Source organism: Carcharhinus amblyrhynchos, chromosome 32, assembly GCF_965287045.1.
Source record: "Carcharhinus amblyrhynchos chromosome 32, sCarAmb.v2.hapA, whole genome shotgun sequence".
NCBI lineage: Eukaryota > Metazoa > Chordata > Chondrichthyes > Carcharhiniformes > Carcharhinidae > Carcharhinus > Carcharhinus amblyrhynchos.
Genome location: NC_137355.1, coordinates 16,582,527 through 16,607,541, shown reverse-complemented (window position 1 = coordinate 16,607,541; position 25,015 = coordinate 16,582,527). Strand labels below are relative to the sequence as shown.

At 41.9% G+C, this 25,015-nt stretch overlaps 1 protein-coding gene across 2 annotated transcripts in view; it reads right to left on the bottom strand.

Annotated features, from left to right (window-relative positions):
* LOC145360628 (tyrosine-protein kinase CSK) overlaps nucleotides 1-25,015 on the bottom strand; it is a 159,591-nt gene that overhangs the window by 73,877 nt on the left and 60,699 nt on the right. The gene's annotated exons all lie outside the window — the stretch shown is intronic.

The window sequence follows — 25,015 nt, the reverse complement described above, 5'->3', positions numbered from 1 at the left end:
AATAACTGATGTTTCTGGGAAATGTTGCCACAGCAGTGATCCGTACCCAATTAGTCACTAAAATTCATCAAATGAAGTACTTTTTAACGAATGTTTGATTCGAGATGACACTGTAAAATTACACAATGATTGCCTAAGTTGCAGGATGTCCTGCATGCAACTTGAAGTACGTCTGTTGGTCTGCATTGGAAATCTAACTGGCAATTAGGGCATTAATTCAAACTAGACAACAGGGAGTCTTCTTGATCAGCCTGGACATTCAGTTAGGAGTCATATTCCAAAACCAAGTAGCTCTAAGTTAACACTTGGTTGATCCAAACATGCAGGGAGGTGATGGCTTGTTGGTATTATTGCTGGACTATTAATCCAGAAACTCAGCTAACGTTCTGGGGCCCTGGGTTTCAATCCCACCACAGCAGGTGATGAAATCCAAATTCAAGAAGAAATATCTGGAATTAAGAATCTACTGATGACCATGAAACCACTGTCGATTGTCAGACGATAACCCACCTGGATCACTAATGCCCTTTAGGGAAGGAAATCCGCCACCCTTACTTGCTCTGGGCAACATGTGACTCCAGCTCCACAATAATGTGGTTGACTTTGAACTGCCCTCTGAAATGGCCAAGCAAGCCACTCAGTTCAAGGGAAACTAAGGATGGGCAATAATGCTGGCCAGCCAGTGACACCCATGTCCAATGAATAAAAAAATGACTGGAGCCAATTCTAGGAAAAGCTGCACTGATGTAGCTGCTTAGTGCGTGCTCAGAGTTTCTCAAAATAATCAACTGGCTTTGAAGCACTAAGTAGGAAAGAAAATTGGCCCAGTCTAAAGTCCAGACTTTCACGTGGATACTGTCTAAGCAAGAAACATCCTCTTAAAAAGAGAAGAAATTGGAGCAGGCTCTCTAGGAAATGATGGACAGCATGGAAATTTCCCTCCATTCTTGTCTTCATGCTTTTTGAGCTTCTAGACACTCTTACCAAACAAAGCATGCACCACAAAAAGGCAATCCTACTTGACATTAATTAGCTAGATGAAGGAGAATACAACTGGAACCAATCTTTGCATATTTGTACCAACATCAATTTACCAAGTTGCACATTAAGCACAACTCCAAACCCAATAGTTTCAGTCTCTCTACATAAAGAGCACAAATTAACCCTTGATTCACTTGGAAGTTCTCCTTCCAAGTCACTCACCATACTGATTTGGAAATATATCACTGCTCCTTCACTGTAATTGGGTCAAAATTCAAATTACGGGATGTGAGCATCACTCGCTAGGCCAGCTTTTATTGCCCATTCCTACTTGCCCTCGAGAAGATGGTAGTGAAGTGCCATCTTGAAGACTGCAATCCCAACGTGTAGGTACACCATAGTACTTTTAAGGGGGGAATTCCAGGATTTAGATGCAGCCAGCGAAGGAAAAAGAATATTTTCAAATCAGGATGCTGAGCAGCTTGGAGGGGAACATCTAGGTGGAGGTGTTCCCAGGTATCTGCTGCTCTTGTCTTTCTTCTTGGTAATGGTTGTGGGTTTAGAAGGTATTGCCCAAGGAACCTTGGTGAGTTCCTGGAACGCATCTTGTAGATAGTAGTCACAGCTGGCATTGTTTGTCAGTGGTGGAGAGATTGAATGTTTATGGAAGGGATATTAATCAAGTGAGCTGCTTTGTCCTGATGATGTTGAGCTTCTTGAGTGTTGTTGAAGTTGTACTCATGTGGCAAGTGGAGAGTATTCCATTACTTGTACTTTGTAGATGGCAGACAGACTTTTGGGAGGGGAGTGTGGGGTGGGATGAGGGGACAGGGTGGGGGAACTCCCTCCCTAACAGCACTGTGGGAGTACCCGCACCACCAGGGTCTGCCGCAGTTCAAGAACGCAGCTCACCACCACTTTCTTAAGAGCAATTAGGGGTTAAATGCTGGCCAACAGCACCAACGTAAAATGAATGAATAAAATTAATGCACATCAACTGCGTACAATTAGTGTGCAATGAACACTGGAACTTAAGAACAAACAAGCTTAATCGAGAAAATACTCAACATGAATTTTCTTCCATAGATTTTTTTATATCACTATCCATCAAGAAACCTCGAATATGATCATTTGGTCCATGCCTTATTCTGCACAATATGAATATAATGAGCTATGAACTTTTTATTTTATGCATCTTGCAATTAAATGAGTTTGAAAGTTTAAATATTTGAAATACTAATCTTACTTACAATAGCATATTTTGGTCCTTTTTTTTAATTCTTTCCGGCATACGTTAAATTCAGCTGGTAAGGCTTGCAACAGCCAGACATAGTCTGTGTCAAAAATGTAACAGTGTAATGCCCAAAACCAGTCTTTGCTGACCAACCCTTCACAGTTGCTCATTGTTCCATATGGGGGGGCACCCCTTCTATACGCAGCATTGGCTCACACCGGCTGGCCAAAATCTGGAATATACCATTTCAGAAGGAGCACTCATCCCACCCATTTGTAAAGCAGTTCTATCTGCCAGCCTACCTCTAACAGACTGACAAAAATTGGCCAAGTTCACGCCATTAAGTATTTGTTGCATACCTCTTCAAATCTCAAGGTAGCAAGCTCAGCTGGTGTCCTTGCACTACGAGATGCATAAAAAAATGAGTAAAGCCCCTTGAGCAGCCAAGCACGATGTCTGGGATGGTGATTCTATTCCCCTATATCATTAAAGGGCCCAACAGCAGGAGACCTGCTAGATATTTTGCACCTATATCAATATAAAAACATATTGAGTGCGTGAGGTTAGGTCTCCTCATGGGCAATTCAAGCCCAGAATTGAAGGAACCTTGAAGCAGCAAGCTACATTTACAAGGGGTGGAGTCACTGAAGGCTAGGAAAAGAGCAGATAGCAATTTCATACTTCCCAAAAAAGGCCAAGATTTATAGTCTCTGTGCTGGTACTATATTACAGCTTGAATAATCAAATTAGTGCTGACTTGCTGTTTCTTTCCCAGAAATCTATCGGCGTGGAAGCTTGCAAGTCACTTCATAGAATCCCTACAAGGCAGCTGTTCAGCCCATCAAGACAGTATCGACGACTATCCCACCCAGGCCCTATCCCCATAACCCCACATTTACCCTGCTAATCCCCCTGACAGTACGAGGCAATTTAGCATGGCCAATCCACCTAACCCTCACATCTTTAAACTGTGGGAGGAATCCGGAGCACCCAGAGGAAACCCACGGGTAGTACATGCAAGCTCCAGACAGATAGCCACCCGAGGCTGGAACTGTCCCCAGCACTGTGAGGCAGCAGTGCTAACTACTGTGCCACCGTGCCTCCCACTTTCCTCACTAAACCGTACAGCAAAGTCCAACTTTCAAAAGGTAGCAGTTATTTGACAGGGCAGAAGAATTAACTTGCATTGTTTTTCCATTTAAGATAAACCGCTAACTGTATTAGCGGGGCAGAAGTGGCATGTAAAAAGCTGCTTTTGATCAAGCAGTTTAATACAAAGATGCTAAATTAGTTTTTATTATCTGCAATATTAGTGGCTCAACTAAGAAATTCCTCGGGTATAAACAGTGTCAGCTTTCAAAGTAGAGAAGCACACAGCACAGTGCTAATTAGCAGAACACCAACAATGCGTCAGTGCAAAAAATGATAACTGCTGATCGCATTACAGCTTGCTCCGGTGCACAATTTTACCACAGGCAGTTGGGCTGGCCTATTCTGCAGACTGATGCAGTATTGAGGGCATGCACTGGCTCCTCCAAATAGATCTGCAGTCACAGCAACAAAATATGGCAGGGAATTTATGCTTTGTAGTCATTTTTCCTGATAAAAAGAGGACTGTCTTTCCGCCCTGATGATCTTACACAGGCAGCACCACCTCTGAGGCCCATCGTTGCAGATCATGCTAATTCCTTGCTCACCAGCAAGGTTAATAAAAGGACCAGGCTGCAACCTCACATTTCCCCATTTGCGTGATTAAATTTTCTGCCTCCTCTCACCCCAAACAACAGAATGGTAACTATAAGGACACCCATGGGTCAATACGTTAACTTCAGTGCACAGTGCTGCTGTAAATTACTAAAAACATATAAAAGACCATCACTTTCACCACCAACACACTCACTGAATCATTTATGAGATACATCTGGCTTGAGCACTACAGAATATCAGCACTTACATGGTTACGCAAATATGAATAAAATTGACAGCAAATCCCTCGCTGCCTTGCAAGTTTTATATTGCAAAGGGCACATGGTTCAAAAAAAAGAGAAGTACACCTGGCAGAGATTTTCAGAGCCAATACTTGCCTGTAAATCCTTGTAGCTGGCTGCCTGTCAGAGCACAGGCAAGTTCCACACTTCAGCTGTCACAAAGGAAGATCAAGAATGGACCAAACAACCAAATCCCGGCCTCAACGTCACATCAACAGACCGACGAGTCTCTGGAATTTTGCATGCGCTTCTTCAGCTGCTAAGTATTTCCAAAATATACTGTCCAGTCTGATAGTTTCTCCAGCACAGGCACCATGAACAAAGTGCAATGCAGATTTTGCACATAGATCAGTGGACAGATTCTGATGCAGCCACAAGCACTCTGTCTTCCAGTTAAATTCCTAGACCAATAACAATCCAGTTTCTCCCCACAACTGATAACCCATTTGGCCAATGAGAAAGGTTCAACCGAAATCATTAACATTTTCTATCTGCAGCTGAACGTACAAAAATTGTCTCACGCATTCTAATCCCATCTTACAATGCAACTTTAAATTGCCATCATTCTGATTGTCTTAACTTACGCCAAGAAAGAGAGATCTCTAACAGTATAACTGAATTACAAATGATTCATAAAAGCACTAGCAAGATTGGCTAGATGCTGAACTGAGATACAAATTGCTTCCAAAGCATATAAAGGAAATAAATGTGAGCAAGGGTGGGGCCTGATAATTAAATGCCAGTTTGATCCAAATACTAACAAGTCATGGCTTTCATTTTGGTCATTTCTTTTTTTAAATATGAACTCTTCTGCAAAATTGGAAGCAACTTCAAATTAAATTATAATATTCATTTAAGCTATAATATTGTATCAGTATTAATTGGCTACAAGTGTGCAAGATCAAAATTAACGGACAAACAGCATGTTTTTATCCAGTGTTTCAGTACAACAAATTTATCAAGATCAAATTATATCCCAAATAGTGCAACAGCAGGAACTGTCCATCTCCCAAATTAACAATCTTGCCAACAAATTTGTTAACCAATTGTGTAACAAGAGCAAATAATTAGCATTAAAATGTGAGTAATGGAAATAGGGGGAGGCGATGGCCTAATGATATTCTTGCTAGATTATTAATCCAGAAACACAGCTAATGTTCTGGGGACCTGGGTTCAAATCCCACCACGGCAGATGAAATTTGAATTCAATAAAAAAAATCTGGGAGAATCTATTGATGATCATGAAGCCATTGTCGGAAAAAACCATCTGGTTCACTGATGTCCTTTAGGGAAGGAAATTGGTCATCCTTACCTGGTCAGAGCTATATATGACTCTAAATCCACAGCAATGTGGTTGACTCTCAACTGCTCTCTAAAATGGCCTAGCAAGACCACAACACATAGCAGCAGAATTAGGCCACTTGGCCCATCGAGTATGCTCCGCTAATCAGTCATGGCTGATAATTTTTCTCATCCCCATAACCCCTGACCCCCTTATTAATTAAGAACCCATCTATTTCTGCCTTAAAGACACTCAATGACCTGGCCTCTACAGCCTTCTGTGGCAAAGAGTTGCACAGATTCACCACTCTCTGGCTGAAGAAATTCCTCCTCATCTGTGTTTTAAAGAATTGTTCCTTTAGCCAGAGGTTGTGCCCTCTGGTTCTAGTTTTTCTTACTTTCCCACATCCATTCTATCCAGGCCTCGCAGTATCCTGTAAGTTTCAGTAAGATCCCCCTCATCCTTCCAAACTCCAACGAATACAGACCCAGAGTCTTCAGCCGTTTCTCATATGACAAGCTCTTCATTCCAGGGATCACTGCGTTTCAAGGGCAAACAGATGTGGCAATAAATGCTGGCTAGCCAGCGATGCCCATGTCCCATAAATTAATTAAATAAGTTGACTAGAAAACACCAAAAGCTTGACAGCAACATTTCCCCTGCACAAAATATCTTAGAAAAATACTACCACCAGATTCCAAATAAAAAAATAATGTTATCAGATAAAATATTTGTTTCTCAGTTCTAACTAATATGAAGTTATGGCACTGTGGAAATTTGCCTGTTCAGACTGTGTTACATAGCTCCTCTAAAATATGGTCCTTGAATCTTCAGCAACTTATTCATATAGTGCAGTAAAACATCCAAAGCCATTTCATTGGAGCATTATCAAACAAAGTATGACAGTAAGGCAATACAAGGATATATCAAGCGATAGTCCAAAGCCTGTCAAAGAAATAGGTTTATGAAGTGGCTTTGCAGGAGAGAGATGCAGAGGGGTTTAATCTGTGTAGTTTGTTTCAGTTCACCCCTCAAATTCTGGTAAGGTTTGAGAGAGCACCAGCTATCTTTCTGGGATGCACAGTGCTGGGAACCGATCGCACAAACTGGCTGCCAAAACAGAGGCTTTAGCTTCGCCTACACAAAAAGTGATCACATTTCCGAGTAACTCACTCTTGGGATAATCCAAGGACGCAATATGGTACAACATGAGTTCCACTTTACTTCTTGGTAGCCTAGCAGGTGTTCAGGGGTACTCAGCAGGAAGAATTTTTGATAGCAAGCACACCTTGTTCACCTTGAATGGGAGCAACCATTCAAACAGATCGCGGCTGCTCTGTACTTCATCTCGTACTTGCCTTCGATTCACATTCCTTAATACCCTCAAGTAATACAAATCTGCCGATCCCAACTCCTGAAAATTTTAATTCCAACATTGTCTTTTGAGGGGACAGAATTCTCAGTTTCCACGGTTCATTCTTATCAAATGATTCCAGACATCACTCAATTTTGTGTTCCCTTACTTTGGATCTTAGCACAATAACATGTACTCTCTCTTCACTATCAAAATATTAAAGTATTTTAAAATTTTTTTACTCCACCCTTTCAGTGACAAAGCCAATGCTCAGAATGGACCAGGCAAACCCAAATCAATTCCTTGCTTGCTCTAAAAAAAATCCAAACTGAATTCAATTCATTGGTGCCCACAGAGAGAAACAAAGATCCAAGCTGAAAACATAAGGCATTACACCCCATCTTAATCATAAAATAGAATCTCAGAAAGCCTACAGTGCAGAAGGTGGCCATTCGGCCCATCGAGTCTGTACCAACTCTGGCATAGTATCTTTCACAGGCACTATAGCCCACCCTACCCCCATAGTTAATCTATCTAACCTACACATCTTGGGAAACAAGGAAGCAATTTAGCAGGGTCAGTCTATCTAACCTACATATCTTTGGAGTGTGGGAGGAAACAGGAGCACCTGGAGGAAACTCAGGCAGACATGGGGAGAATGTGCAACCTCCAGACAGTCACCCAAATCTGGAATTGAACCCAGGTTGGTGAGACAGCAACCACTGTGCCACCATGCTGCCGATCTTGGGCTTGATATGATGCTAAATCTTACCCAAAAGGCTGAGAGGTGTTAAAGACTTCAATGAGATCACCTGTCAGTGTAAACTCAAGGGAATACAAGCCAAGCTCTTGCAACCTGTCTTGTTTAATCCTTTCTGGTGAGTCCATGCTATCCCTCAAGGGCTTCCTGAGGTGCAGTGTCAGATGTGAGTACAATTTCATTCCCTTAATATATTTAAACCCTCATTTACATCCATGCCAATATTCAATATCCATCTTGTCTAATTATATACATATTTTATTCACTATAATAATCAATAGAGTATTCATGTCGTAAGTCTTCCTTTGCACTCAATGCACTGTCAGAGACACCTCTAGGACACCAAATTATATTTTCATGTGGAATCAATTGTGTAGGTAAATGAAAGCTCAAAGTCTCAGAGACAAGCAAGATAATCATTTAAAATAATAACACAGGAAGAATTAACCTTTTCTTTACTACATACCTGAACAGGCAGATAGATCACAACTTCTCAAACACTGCAATACATCATTTGTACAGTACTCATGTCAGCCATCTACATATTAAAGTGTAGACTGTTAAATTGTTAGATTTAAAACCTTCTTCGATATTGAAACACTTGCAGCAATTAAAGAGTTGGTCCAGACAGATCTGTAGTATTATACAGCACTGTTGCAATTACGTTCAAACTGGGTTTTCCTTCATTCAGCTCCCACTAACCTTGCAAACCCCTACCTGAACTGGTAGAGTGACTGTGACTAGACAACCAACAAGATGCTTATTACAATGTGTACACTATTCAAGTTGCATGCACCTAGTTGGATAAATGCCAGCAGCATCCTGTGCAAATTTGCACATGCCCACAATGTGGCTTATGCTAACCTGTGCCAAATTCAACTAGGTTTAGGTAATGTGATACACTGCCCATATGGAAATCTAGTGCACACCATCTGAAAAACAGAAGCTGAATCTCTCAGTAATGCGGTTTAGATATTCTGAAGCACGGGTAAGTCCTGTAGACACATATTCATGAATTAATTTAGATCATTTGCACAGCCATATCAAGGTAATATCATGCATTTAAGAGTGAAGGACCCGATCATGAAGTGCCTTCATATTAACACATCTTCACAGACTCCATTCATCACCCCATGATAGGAAAGTCATTTTGGGAAGATCAAAATTAAAAATCCATTTCATGAATCATTCTTTGTTTCCATCCCAATACTAAAGGTGAATTTTGGTTGTGAGATAAGCACTTATTGGTGCGGTATGCCCTCTGTTATCTGCTGGTGGGAAGAGTACAAGTCAAGCATCTCCTAAATATTGGAGTAATTGGGGAGGAAGAGAAGGTGGGTGAATTGGTGGAGAAGGGAGGAGGCTCAAGCGTTTTCATCATAGAATCCGTACAGTGCAGAAGGATGCCATTCGGCCCATCACGTCTGCACCAACCACACTCCCACTCAAACCATGTCCCCCTGCGTTTACCCTAGCTAGCCGCCCCCCGCCCCCCCCCACCCCCCCGACACTAAGGAACAATTTAGCAAGGCCAATCCACTTAACCTGCACATCTTTGGACTGTGGGAGGAAACCAGAGCACCTGGAGGAAACCCACACAGACACGTGGGAGAACATGCAGACTCCACACAGATAGTGACCCAAGCCAGGAATCGAACCCAGGTCCCTGGCGCTGAGAGGCAGCAGGCTAACCACTGTGCCACCACGCCTGTTCTCTTCTTTCTCGCCCTTAGCCAACTTAAATCTTGGGGAAATTCAAATCGGAGACTCAAGTAACAAAAACTGTAAAATCTTAAAAGTTAGCCACCTTTAATAGCTCTATAACGACAGTATTTAATACTAGATTATGACGAAGCAGCATAAATTAAAGATGTTTTGCCATTTTAAGTTAATGCTGAAAGAATGTTGAAACTAATATTTTACCCATGGGGAGTTACTTAGGTTTCCAAAAGGAAAATGTACAAGTCATTCAAAACAATACGATTCTTGTTCTTATGTTCTTGCAACAGTGAAAACCCAAGGGTTACAACACAAGAAACCTGCAACTGAACAGGAATTATTTCAGTCCACTGCTTCATAAGGGTCTATTTAAAAAAGGTGGAAATGGACAAAATATAGGCTTACAAATGGCAAAGTTAATATGGAGCTCGGTCGTTTGTAAAGTTTTTTCTTCACATCAGTGGAACATTAACCCTTTCCTCAGGCACAGCGTGAGCAATGCACTTCCAGGAACGTGCATTTTTCTTACAGATTTCCAATCACTTCATAGAATCCTGACAGTACAGGAGGCGGCCATTTGGCCCACAATGCCACCCTTGCCTTGGGAAAGCACTATACAATTTTGTCAGACTTCTCTGGATCAAGATTCTCCAAAATGTGAAAGATACATTTGATACAGTGGCTCAGTTGCCACCTGGAAGTTGTGTCTTTTTGCCAACACATGGATGTGCAGTGAAGCCAATGAAAGGCATAACTTTATTGCCAATCCACTTATTATAAACCTAAAAGCACTGATCATAATGTGTGCTGGCAGAATACTATTCTGCACCATTTAATGAGCATGTATGTACACTCGCATGTCCACCGTACTATGTTTTTTGACAATTCGAATCCCCAAGTTAATAATATTGGGGCACTCAACGTCTGCTCATGAGCAAAAACATCCTTAGATACTAATTAAAGAGATCTAATTGTCTTTGACCAGAAACCAGCACACAGACAAACATCTAATCTCATCTTCCAAGTTGTCCCAACCTAGTACAGGTAATTTCATAAAAGCTGCTGTGTTAAAAGCATAATTAAGGACCCCACGCGCCCCAGACATTCTTGCTTCCACCTTCTTCCGTCAGGAAGATATAAAAGTCTGACAGCACGTACCAACCGACTCAAGAACAGCTTCTTCCCTGCTGCTGTCAGACTTTTGAATGGGCCTACCTTATATTAAGTTGATATTTCTCCACATCCTAGCTATGACATCTTCTGCACCCTCTCCTTTCCTTCTCTATGAACGGTATGTTTTGTCTGTATAGCGCATAAGAAACAATACTTTTCACTGTCTGCTAATATATGACAATAATAAATCAAATCTTCAACTATTGTTGTCCCTTCCACAATAGACCCTGGCATTTCCCAATAGAAAAACCTAATGCTATGCGCTGTAAATCATTAAGTACTGCAACGTAGAGTTATCATTCCTTCAGTCAGAGCTTTTCCTTATTTTCAACACCTCTTGTATTTTAGCCAATCAATTTTGAAACAAATTTGCCAATGTATTAATTTCTCGCAGTAAAATAGGATTATGACAACACAGCAACAATATTTTCTTCATTAAAACCACCAGCACGACAAAGAATCACAGGATACTACAGTGCAAAAGAGGCCCATCGAGTCTGCACCGAGTCATGAAATGCTCTGACCTACCCACTGAATCCCATTTGCCACATAACCTTCAATGTTATGGCATGCCAAGTGCTCATCCAGGTACTTTTTAAAGGATGTGAGGCATCCTGCTCCACCATCCTCCCAAGCAACATATTCCAAGCCGTCCCCACCCTCTGGGTAAAAAGGTTTTTCCTCACACCCACCTCTAAACCTCCCATCCCTCACTTTCAACTTGTGTCCCCTCATCGTTGACCCTTCAATTAAGTGGAACAGCTGCTCCCTATCCACCCTGTCCATGCCCCTCAATCAGGTCACGCCTCAGTCTTCCCTGCTCCAAAGAAAACAACCCAAGCCTATCCAAAAGGGAAAGCACTGGAAAATCTCAGCAAATCTGGCAGCATCTGTAAGAGAGAAAAGAGCTGACATTTCGATTCCCGATAACCCTTTCACAAAGGGTCATCTGGACTCGAAACATCAGCTCTTTTCTCTGTTCCAGATGCTGCCAGACCTGTTGAGATTTTCCAGCATTTCCTCTTTTGGTTTCAGATTCCAGCACCCGCAGTGTTTTGCTTTTTCCAAGTCTATCCAACCTCTCTTCATAAATGTTCCATATCAGCCATGATTGAATGGCAGAACAGACATGATGGGCCAACTGGCCTAATGCTGCTCCTATGTCTCATGGTCTATCCCAGGCAGCATCTTGGTAAATCTCCAAACCCACAATATCAAAGCCAATAAAGTTCCCGTTGTGTCAAACTTGAAAAGTCTGCCCATTTCAAACCAACTGCTGTTGCTTAATTTTCACTCCTCTTCTGAAACTGACAACATGATTCCTTTTGTTTACAAAAATGACTGTCATTCTGGATTCAGCAACTTCCATTAGAAAAGAGGCTGCAACTACATTCAAACGAGTGACTTTGACAACACCTTGAGCTTCACTCATGATTTATATGATACCCCAACTTCTGCATATTTATCACAATAGACTGTGTCAGCAACAAGTTTCAAAACTGCACCACAGCGAATCAAATGTTCAGCCATGCTTTTGTGCTTTCAGTTAACAAAATAGCCAATACGAGCCCCAATTGCAAAGTAAAAATGCAACTTTCAAAAAAGTATGAGCTACAGAATAAAACGGCCTGAAATGGAATTAATAACTAGCATTCCCAATATTGCCTTGCTTCATTGCTGGGTGGCACAGTGATTAGCACTGCCGGCTCTCAGTGCCAAGGACCCGGGTTCAATTCCCAGCTTGGGTCACTGTCTGGGCGAAGCCTGCATGTTCTCCCCCCGTGTCTGTGTGGGTTTCCTCTGGGTGCTCTGGTTTCCTCCCACAGTCCGAAAGACGTGCTGGTTTGGTGCACTGGCCGTGCTAAATTCACCCACAGGTGCCAGAGCGTGGCAACTAGGGGATTTTCACACTAACTTCATTGTGGTGTTAATGTAAGTCTGTGACACTAGTAAATAAACTTTAAACTGGTTACATGTGTTGCCCCATTTACTATGGCCCTCATTGGACTTTTAAAAAAGATGACATATTCTGTTATTTCCCAGGCTAGGGGTTAAAGCAAGTTACAAGCCCAGAATACAACATCCTGAGGAAAACCCTCAACTGATTATCTGCTTACCCTCAGGAGAAATATTTTTGATCTTTCACGTAAACTTGTTTTGCAGATTCAGCTAGAATCCAGGGCTAAATTCTTTGAATGCCAATCAGTGCATGGAGAATTCAGCACACGTCCATTAAAAACATCTCCACATCGAACAAGATGGTCAGCCAAAGCCCAATCCCTTGTAATCAAAATTAGTTTTAAAGTTTTTTAGTGTCTCAAATAGGCTTACATTAACACTGCAATGAAGTTACTGAGAAAATCCCCTAGTCGCCAGACTCCGGTGCCTGTTCGGGTACACTGAGGGAGAGTTTAGCATGGCCAATACACCTAACCAGCATGTCTTTTGGACTGTGGGAAGAAACCGGAGCATCCAGACAAAGCCAAGCAGACACAGTAGGGAATGTACAAACTCCACACAGTGACCCAAGCCAGGAATTGAACCCCAAGTGAAGCAAAGATCTGCCAGCAATTGCCCTGGCATTTCTTCATTTGGGTTTCATAAAGTGGTGAATAACCACTGTATGCTTTATTTCTATAAATCCAATTTGATTAGTCTTGACTTTATTTGCGTGGACCTAGGCCCATTGCGTCAGCAATGCTCCAGTAACATGTCCTAAGTGCTAGTTCTTCATGAATAAGGTAAAGACATTGAGTAATAACAGTTTATTCAGCTACAGCAGGGGGCAGAAACTATTTCCCATCTTGTCCTGACCCAAGATCCTACTGATCGACTGCCAGATTGTCTACATTCAAAAGGACCCTTGTACACACCCCTTCCCACTTTGCCTAAATTAGGTCTGAAACTTGCATCTCAAATCTGAAGCCAGAATGCAAAAGGATTTTTAACAATCCATTTACTGTAGATAGATAAAGCAGGAAACGTTAGCAATTTGGCAGTCTACTGCATGCGAGCTGATAGCTACAAAGTTACAAACGCAAAATGGAATAAATATAACATTTCCCCCCTCCCATGATACTGAACATGGTACGTTATAGTACATGGCTAACTGCAAATTAATGTGTGCATATTAATCATTTTGCTCAAAGAGGCCATAACAAAAAGCACAGCACAAATTACATAGTGCCACATACTACAGAACATAGACCACAATTGAAGCAGGGAATACTTTCGCTAACATGGCCAATGACCCAGCTAATTGTATGAGTGCAGTATGGGGCATTTCACAGTAGCTTCTTCCCTTCCCCCCAAAGCAATTACAGCCAGCACTTTTGTATGAATACTCTGTTCCACACGGTGCAGTACCCAATAAGTGCAGACCAATTGCACAGCAATTTGAAAAAGTGCAAGGCAGGCTCAATAAATCTTGACTGGCAGCAGCAGGATGAAGTAAAGGATAGATCCATTTTATCCCTTAAAATATAAACTGTCTGCGATGTTTATCAAATGGATTAATTATTCAAACACAGACAAGTTAAATCAAATGTGTTCTGACAATGTTGAAGCTTCAAGTCCCATTTTAGGAACAATTTTGCTTGGGGTTTGTGGAAAGAGAAAAATGATGTCGGTGGCTCCATGTCACAATAATGTGCATTAAAAAACACCTCAATTTCATTATAACCCCACAAGTTACTTATTCCCCTGTGCTTGACGTAATTTTAAATCTCAGACGCCCGCTCATCAAGGGAATGATGGAACAGTGGTTACATTACTGGATCAGTAATCCAAAGGCCAAGGGGCTGGTGTAATATGCAAACATGAGCTAAATTTCTACTATACGTAGGATTCAAACTCAACTAATAATTTAAATCAAATTTGAAATTAAAGAACTAATATTAGGAATGGTGACCAGGTAACTGCCAACTTGTCATAAAATTCACCACTTGCAATATCGCTAGACAATTAATCAGAAAGTCAGCTCATGTTCTGGGGACCCGGGTTCAAATCCCACCACAGAAGCTGATGGAATTTAAATTCAACAAGAAATAGCTGGAATTACGAATCTAATGACCATGAAACCATTGCTGATTGTCAGAAAAATCCATTTCGTTCACTCATGCCCCTTCAAGGAAAGAAATCTGCTGTCCTTGCCTGGCCTGGTCTACATGCAACTCCAGAGCCATAACGGTGTCGTTGACTCTCAAGTGCCCTCAGGCAATAAATGCTGGTGTGGAGATGCTGGCGTTGGACTGGGGTAAACACAGTAAGTCTAGCTAGTGGTGTTTGCTACAAATAAACCTGTTGGGCTTTAACCTGGTGTTGTGAGACTTCTTAGAATAAATGCTGGCTGGCCAGCCAGTGATGCCCATGTCCCACGAACGAATTTTTAAAAAACTGGTTCACAAATATCTTCCAGGGAAAGAAACCCAGCATTCATACCCAATCTGCTTTATAAGAGACTTCATACCCACTGTAACCTCGTTGGCTCTCCACTGCATTCTGAAATAGCCTAGCAACCTGCTTCGTTACCATGAGTTAATTTTACGCTATATTCCCAATTAGGACAATAAGAAACAGGTTATTCAGCCCAAGAGCTTGTTCCACTATTCAATAAGATCACAACTGATCTCCTCTATTGCAGCTACATCACCCAAGCAAAATAACAAATTTAAAATAATAGGTTTAAAGTGGAGTACATGTTAAGTCACATTTAAATAGCACCTTTGACATTAAAAAGCCACAAGGTGCCTCACAAAAGCAGTGTCATGGAAAATTGTGCTAAGCAAAATAAGATGTTTGGACAGGTGGCCAAAGGCTTGATCAAAGAGTTTGGTTTCAAGCCAAATTAATGCAGCGATCCAATCGTCTTTTTGACTAAAATCGCACAACATTGAATCACTCAGCACTCCATTCTGATCATTCTTAACCACGTTTGCTGTATTTCGTAGAATTGCTTGATGTTCCAGAAATCAACATCTGGTGCAAAATAATTCTTGTGATTTGCTGAGATAATTCTTCAATGAAATCAGAACCTCCATTACAAAGCACTGTATGAATGGGTGTATAATGTAGGGGCAGCAGAGTGGTTAATGCCACTGCCTCTCAGTGCTAGGGACCTGGGTTCAATTCCGGCCTCGGGTAACTGTGGAGTTTGCATGCTCCCCCCACCCCCCCCCCCCCCCCCCCCCCCCCCAAGTGTCTGCATGGGTTTCCTCCATGTGCTTCGGTTTCCTCCCACAGTCCAAAATGAGCAGGTTAGGTGGATTTGACATGTCCTTGGTGTCCCAATGTTAGGGTGATGAATGGGGTAAAATACATCTGGTTACAGGGGTAACGAGTTGGTGCAGATTCAATGGGCCAAATAGCCTCCTTCTGCACTGTAGGTGTAAGAACATGAGAACTAGGAGCAGGAGTAGACTATCTGGCTCCTTGAGCCTGCTCTGCCATTCAATAAGGATCATGGCTGATCATTTTGTGGACTCAGCTCCACTTACCCACCCACTCACCATAACCCTCAATTCCTTTACTGTTCAAAAATTTAGCTCAAAACATTCAATGAGGTAGCCTCAGCTGATTCACTGGACAGGGAATTCTACATATTCACTACCTTTTGGGTGAAAAAGTTCCTCCTCAACAGTCCTAAATCTGCTTCCCCCTTGTTTTGAGACTATCCCCTTAGTTCTGGTTTTACCTGTCAATGAAAACAATTTTCCTTCATAATTTTATAGGTTTCTGTAATATCAAACCCCCCCATATTCTTCTAAATTCCAATGAGCATAGTCCCAGTCTACTCAGTCTCTTCTGATAAGCCAACCCTCTCAACTCTGGAATCAACCTATTTTTCTAATAAAACAAAGAATATGGGGAAGAGGTGAGGAGGTGGATTTGAGACCGGGGGAGATCAGCCATGATCTGATTGAATGGCGGAGCATGCTCAAAGGGCTGAAATTTGCCTATTTCTGCTCCTAATTCCTATGTTCCTATGAAAACAGGCCAGCTGTATTAATTCTGTGATCTCTATATTATATTGCAAGAATGCTTCATTTATAGTGCTGATAAAAACTGAAATAGCTTGGTAATGAAGCAGCTTTCTAAACTAAAAGGCTTGAATCCCCATGAATTCATAATGAAGTGACTTCAAGTTTGAAATTCTCTTCACACAAACTCTTCGTTCAAGTGGGGTAACTATATGAGTAGTGACTACTTAAAAAGGAAATGCCATTTAATGGCCAACAAACAACCCCAATGGCTTGCTTTTCAAGCAAGTGGCAAACATAAGATTGATGGGGTCTTATTTGTCAAACTGAGACTGCTTTACACATCAAACCGGAAGAGCTAAATCAATCATGAGGCAACTGCAAGATTACAAGCTAAATGAACAGCCTGTGGCATTTTTAATGCTAGCACACCGTCTCAATCTGTTGGGTAAAATCTGATTTGGGTTTGAAACGTTAAATGATTAAGTCACTTGTACCAGATCTACAAAGGGAACTGGGCTTCACGCAAGGCATTGAGAATGACTCATCTGCTGAACTGCTATTGAAATGTACTTGAATATAATTAAATTACAATAATTAGTCACCGCCCATAAAACAGAAGCTACAGCTGTATGTTCGCGCTAAAAATATACCATCAAGGAGGAACTGAAAAAAGAACATTTAAAAATGCTTTTTTTTAAAAATTAAATTAGCAGTGAATGCTCAGTTTCTAATAACCCAATAGCATGTTATTGCTATGACATGAGGTTGCACTTTGTCCTACGAACTTAGCACAAATGAGAAATCTCTTGCATAATCTATGCATCTCATCAATAAAATACTTGACAGTCACAGACAAAAAGAAAAATGGGGGAAATCACTTTTACATCGCCTGAGCCAGTTCTGAAGCTGTTGCAGGACCAAGACTAGAAAAGTTCTGCTTGGTTTGTGCTGAACTTTCTTTTTTGTCAGAAGTTCAGGTGTGATCAAACCACCCAATACAAAAAGGGGAGTGAATGAGTGTGTGAGAGCTTTGTTTAAAAAAATTAGAATCATTTCCTAAATGTAACGAGGCTAGCAAAAACACAAGTAGTCTGTGCGAGATGGAATTATCATAGTAAAATGATCTTGACAAACCCACTTTTGTCCTTGTTTCCTATACTTTAATAAGCTAGACCATCATATTTGGAATTCATTTACAATTTGAGGAATAAAAGGAACATGTTAAAACGAACAAGTGAAGTAGTTGTGTGGAACCAGGTCATGTAGTGTTAGCCATAATTGTTCATCAGGAAATAATTAAAATAAATTCAAACAAGGCAGTTAATTTATAACTTAATTAACAATCAATAGAGCAGCATGGTGGCACAACAACTAGGGGTTAGCACTGCTGTTTCATAGTGCCAGGGATCTGAATTTGATTCCCGACTTGGTCACTTTCTGTGCAGCGTCTGCACGCTCTGCATGTGTTTCCTCCGGGTGCTCCGGTTTCTTCCCATAATCCAAAAGACACGCTAGTGAGGTGCAATGGCTGTGCTAAATTCTCCCTCAGTGTATCCGAACAGCCGGAGTGTGTTGACTTGAGGATTTTCACAGTAACTTCATTGCAGTGTGAATGTAAGCCGATTTGTGACACTAATGAATAAACTTTAAATTCTTTCAAAACAGACTTTTTAAAATTCTCTCTCAAAATCTACAACACTGATGAAAGAGGCTGTGAAACATTTTTTAATTAGGTTGTTTGTGAAAAGATATCACTATAATATGAACCCGTATATTTCAAGTGGAAATTCTGCCAATAAGTGCACTATTCACCAGCAGCACTCTAATGGAAGTTCTAATTTCATTGAAGAATCACTTCAGCAAATCACCAGTTAGTTTGCATCAGATCTTGATTTCTGGAACAGCAAGCAATTCTACAAAATACAGCGAAGATGGTTAAGAATGATCAGAATGGAGTGCTGAGTGATTCAATGTTGTGCAATTTTAGTCAAAAAGCTGATTGGATTATTGCATTAATTGGGTTTGAAGCTGACCTTTTTGATCGAGCCTTTGGTCACCTGTCCAAACATCTTATCTGGTTCAGCACCAAATTGTGCGTGATAACACTTGAGGCACTTTGTGGCTTTTTAATGTTAAAGGTGCCATTTAAATGTGACTCAACATGTATTCCACTTTTAACCTATTAAGCAACCAAGTCACAGGATCTAAACAATTCAACCCTACAACCAACTCAGTTCTCTGATATTGGGTGGCAGAGTGGTTAGCACTACTGCATCACAGCACCAGGAACCCAGATTCGATACCAGCCTTGGGTGACTGTGTACAGTCTGCACATTCTCCCCGTGTCTACACGAGTTTCCTCCGAAGCTTTGTTTTCCTCCCACAGTCCCAAGATGTGGTTAGGTGGATTGGCTGTGCTAAATGGCCCCTTAGTGTCCCAAGAGGTGCAGGTTAAGGGGATTAGCAGGAGAAACGCATAGAGTTCTGGGGTTGGGTCGGGATGTGGGCCTGGGTAACACACTCTGCCGGGTCTTCACAGATTGCAGGAGAAAAGTGGTGAGCCCAGATTTCATAACGTAAGTAACTATGTAGAGTGATATTTAGATTACTGTACTGCATGACTCCCCAGCCCTTAACTGCCAGGAAAACCAGTGCTCAGCACCAGCTCAATAGGCAGCATGGCAGCACAGTGGTTAGTACTGCAGCCTCAATGCCAGAGACCCGAGTTCAATTCTGGCACAGTAAGAAGTCTCACAACACCAGGTTAAAGTCCTCATCTGAGGAAGGAGCAACACTTCGAAAGTTTGTGCTACCAAATAAGCCTGTTGGTCTTTAACCTGGTGTTGTGAGACTTCTTACTGTGCTTATCCCACTCCAATGCCAGCATCACCACATCATGTCTACCATCAATTCTGGCCTCAGGTGACTGTGTGGAGTATGCACATTCTTCCCATGTCTGCGTGGGTTTCCTCTAGGTGCTCTGTTTTCCTTCCACAGTCCAAAGTTGCGCAGGTTAGGTGGATTGGCCATACTAAATTGCCTCTTAATGTCCAAAGATGCATAGGTTAGGGGGATTGTCAGGATACATAGGGTTAAGGGAGTCAAGCAAAGGGAAGATGCTCTGTCAGTCAGCGCAGACTTGATGGGCCAAATGGCCTCCACTAGCACTGTAGGGATTCTATGACCTAGGCCTTGATTTTAATTCCAATCTTTTCAGTCATGTTACAGTACAACAATAATTATGTCATTTAGTTCTTATCTTCCTTAGTGCTGACGAGATCCAAACTATATAGCACCTGTGGCAATCTCCCTCAATTCTCAAACCACTCCTCTCAAAATCAGTTGACTTTCTCTTAGGGCCTCAAAACTATGGAATTCCTCACCTCTCTTGCCGTGGTCGTGTCAAACCTCAAATTCAGCTCCAAAGGGGGAACCCAAGACAATTTGGAAGCAGGAGTCAGCATATTTACAAATAGAATTGACTGTATTTACTTCAGACTGTTACATGCTATTGCTTCAAGATTCACATGGCTGACTGATGACCCTGAAGTTCAAAAGGCTTCCTGCCACTACTGTAATTCAATTTGCCCCAAACAGAAACTAAATTTTACCAGTTCACCCACCTCCTGTTTGCCACTAAAAATAAAAAAAAAATCACCATTTGTCTCAATTTCAAGAAGTCAGAAGTGACTATATTTTTGGACAAGACCAGGTGGTGGTGGTGGTGGGTGGTACAGACATGGGGAGGTGATGGGGTGGATGCAGAACACATCTTTGTAATAGCTCAGGTTGCCTTTGCATAATTAAACAGGCATGACCTTCACATGAACAGGAATTTACCACTGTTTTTCTAATGATTGCATCTTCGAGCAAGAACAATACAAGCAAGAGCAGGCATAAGCAGTACATGTCAGCATGAAAAAAACCACAGAAAATTTGAAACATGGCCATATAAAGTAACTTGCTTGAAACAAACGGAGGCTAACAGACAAGATAAAATGTGTTAGTGATTTCTTGAAACCGCACAACAGGAGGAAATGATGTTACTTAGGTTTACAATGTGAATTGGATGCACTGCTCGGTCGAGTGCGTGTTCCAATTCACCAGCCATCCAGAAAACACCTGCTTCCACAAAATCTAGTGATTATGAACGATGCCCCACGCTCATTAAACCATCTTGTCCTCAAGTTAATAAAGTGACTGGAGAAACAGAACTGCAAAGCAGTACCACGGTTGACAGTGTATTAGTGCTGCTGCCTCACAGCACCAGGGACTCCAGGTTCAATTCCCAGCTTGGGTCACTGTCTGTGTAGAGTCTGCATGTTCTCCTCGTATCTGTGTGGGTTTCCTCCAGGTGCTTTGACAGTCCGAAAGGTGTGGTTAGGTGCACCGGCCATGCTAAATTCTCCTTCATTGTATCCGAACAGGCGCCAGAGTGTGGCAACTGGGGGATTTTCACAGTAACTCCATTGCAGTGTTAATGTAAGCCTACTTGTGACTAATAAATAAACTTTAAAACAATGCATAGAACACAGAGGTAGGACCCCAGAGCCTGCTCTGCTGTTCAAGTAGGTGACTGACCTGCATCCTCGCTCCTGCTTTGATTTTTCTTAAACCCTGAACACCCATGCCTCAGAAATCAGGTGATTTGCAGAACTCAAACTGATTTAATTTTCCGTTTACTCACTAGCATAAGCAAAGACATTTTTGGTATAACTTATCATTGCCAACATCACATTGTTTTGCAAAACAATAGAATTAAACTATACATGCACAGTAAATGCCATTTAGATAGCCCGTCTCAACAGCAATCATATCTTGGATAATTTCCTTTGTCTCCAGACATGCATTGGCACATATCTATCTTTAAAATAGCTCCACACAAATCCATCATCACTTGAAGACATCCTTATTTACTCTTACTTTTAGCCTCAATCATCTACCGGATGATGCACAAACATGAATAATTACTATTAAGACATAGAAACGAGGCACAGATATGCAAATCGAGTTATTGGAAACAGTGCAAATCGATATGGGAGGGAATTTTAAGAGAACACAGAATAACAGCTAAAAGCTCAAGTGCGAAGGAAGTGCCAAAGATTTTGCTTCGAACTGAAGCCAAAACAGACTAGCTGCTGGTCCCCGTCTGCGGTTGTGTTTAGGGAAAGCAAAGTGCAGTTGTTGCCTGGACAACTTGTGCTTACAGCCTGGAGACAGCACCCAGTCATTGCTACAACGAGGGTTTGCAACACTGGTTGGATGTATTCCTGGAGGCTTGGTCACCCGATTGCTTGATGGCGGTTTGCAAATGTTGAGCTTACATCAGAAAAGCCAAGAATCCTTGGTAGTTTTTGTTCTCGGAATTCACAACTTGTTCTTGCTCACCAGTAGGTACGGACAAAGAGGCTGAAATTTTCTGGCGTCCTTTTGAATTATTTTCCCACCTGTCTCACACACTGCCGGAAAAGGCAGTGCTCTCTGATTTTCCACCATTACTTCCAAGAATACCAAGTGGGCAACTGTTTACAAGCTCTCAATTCTGGCGACACTGCAAGTCTGTAATCCCGGACAGCTGATAGCTATACTGCCGTTTTATCTGGTATGGCACCTACCTCTTAACCCAGAACCAACACATTCAACAAGCATCTCCTTGGCAAGTACCTGAAAATTGAGGGTCCTGGGCATTAGTGTGCCTGGCACGAAGGATGCTGGTCAGCCCAAGCCCAGATGTTGTTCAGGTCTTGCCGCATTTCAACATGGACTATTTCAGTATCTGAGGAGCTGCAACTGGTGATGAACATTCCTCACATCTGACCTGGAGGGAAGTTCATTGATGAAGCAACTGAAGATGGTTGGGTCTAGGATACCCTGAGGAAGTCCTGCCAAGGAGCTGAAGTGACTAATCCCCAACAATCACCTTCCATCATGCCACATACAATTCCAACCAGGAGAGAGTGTTCTGCGATTCCCATTGATTCTAGGGCTCCTTGATGCCACACTGTGAAAAAATGGCCTTTATGTCAAGGCAGTCACTCTTGCCTCACCTATGGTACTCAGCTCTTTTGTCCATATTTGAACCAAGGCTGTAATGAGGTCAGGAGTTGAGTGGCCCCAAAAGAATCCAAACTGAGTATCAGCGAGGTTATTGCTTAGCAAGTGCCTCTTGTTGGCACTGCTGATGACCCCCTTTGATCACATTGATGATTGTAAGTAAACTGATGGGGTTTGGTTGAAGTTGTCCTCCTTTTTGTGTACAGGACATACCTTTTTTTAAAATTCATTCATGGGACATGGACGTTGCTGGCTGGCCAGCATTCACTGCCCATCCCTAGTTGCCCTCGAGAAGGTAGTGATGAGCTGCCTTCTTGAATCGCTGCAACCCATGTTCTGTGGGTTGACCCACAATGCAATCAGAGAGGGAATTCCATGATTGTGAAGGAACAGTGACACATTTCCAAGTCAGGATGGTAAGTGGCTTGGAAGGGAACTTCTAAGTGGTGGCGTTCACATTTATCCTGTACAAGTTTGCACAAAGCTGGGTAGATGCCAGTGTTATAGCTGTACTGAAATAGCTTGGCTAGGGATATGGCAAGTTCTGGACAACAAGTCTTCAGTACTGCCAGGATTTTGTCAGGGCCTTATCCTTCAAAGTACCCAATGCCTTCAGCCTTTTCTGAATATCACGTGGAGTGAATCAAATTAGCAGAAGACAGGCACCTGTGTTGCTAAAGGCCTCCGGAGGATGAGGCCGAGATCAATCTCGGCACTTCTAGCTGTTTAGCACTTCTAGATTGTTGTAAATGCTTCTGCGTTATTTGTTTGCACTGACGTACTGGACACTCCCCTATCATTGAGGATGGAAATATTTGTGGAGCCTCCTCCTACAGTGTGCAGTTGAATTATCCACCATTATACACAGCTGTATGCAGCAGAGCATAGATCTGATCCGTTGTGGAATTCCTTAGTTCTAGCAATTACATTTTTAGGTATACTGCAGATGCTGGAATCTGAAACAACAGAAAATGTTGGAAAATCTAAATACGTCTGACAGCATCTGTGGAGAGAGAATCTAAATTTCATCCAGACTCGACAGGTCAGCTCTATTCTCTCTCACAGATACTATCAGACCTGCTGAGATTTTCCAACGTTTTCTGTTTTTGTTTCATTTTTAGCTGTGCCCTCCAGCACACTGCCCCGCTCTACCAAGACCACCCCTGGCCTGGTGGTAATGGTAGAGTGGAGAAATACGTTGGGTGATAAGGTTACATACTGTGGTTGGAGTACAATTTTGGTACTGTTCACTGCCCACAGTGCCCCATTGTTGCCCAGTCCAGGGTTGATGGATCTGTTGAAATTTTGGTACAGTGGTAGTGCCATACAATGCAGTGGAGGGTGTCCTCAAAAAAAGACAGGGCTTCATCTCCTCAATGACTGTCTTGTGCTCAGCCCGAGTGATTCAGTCCTGGGCAGATGCACATGCAGTCATCAGGTTGGTGAGGATAAGTATGCTTTTCCCTCTTGCTGGTTCCCTTACCGCTTGCCAAAGGCCTAGTCTAGCACCTTTGTCCTTTAGGATTCAAACAGCTTATTCAGTAGTTGTGCTATTGAGCCACTCTTGGTTAAGTCCCTCACCCAGAGTATGTTCTGGGCCCTTGCCACCTTCAGTGTTTCTTCCAATTGATGTACAACACGGAGAAGCACAGATTCAATTCATTTGAGACTCTTTAATGGGTTGTTACAACTGAGCGGCTTGCCAGGCCATTTCAGAGAGCTTTTAAGCGTCAACCACATGGTTGGAGTCACATAACAAGGCAAGGACAGCAGATTTGGACAGAAAAAAAAGACAGCAGATTTCTTTCCTGAAAAGACACTGTGAAAGAGAGTTTTTATGACAATGGTTTCATGTGATTTTTAAAATTCTAGACTTTTAACAAAATCAAATTCCATAACTTAGCGTGGTGAGATTTGAACCTGGTTGCCAAAGCATTACCCTGGATTACTAGTCCAGCAATGATACCATTATGCCACCGCTTGGTTGAAGTCTGATCAATGTGCAGCATAGATGAAAATTGCCTTGCCCTTGTCATTTCATACAAGTTTTCATCTAAGACGATTGGTTCATATATCCAAAATTTACAAATAGCAGCACACCAATGATAGAACTTTGGAAAATTCTGCACTAGCTCACTAGGGGAATCCTTTATATGTGTCACATTCCAAAAAGAACCAATCACCAGGTGTTGGAATGCGTTAAATCTACGTCATTAAGATGGATGAAACTTTCAAAAACTATACTGCATGGGCAGGAGTAGAAGGAATTGATCGGGGTTGAGAAATACCACCTTTTATTCAATCCAAAAAAATCTGCAGTCATTAGATGATAATTCATCTTAAAAGTATTCTTATTAAAATGCAATTTCACGCAACTTCTGATTCAGTTAATCAGTTCCTTACCAAAGCATCTCGGTTGACTCCCAAATAAAATGCAATGATCTTTAACAATTATGGCAATTTATATGCTTTTCAGAGGCTCATTATTT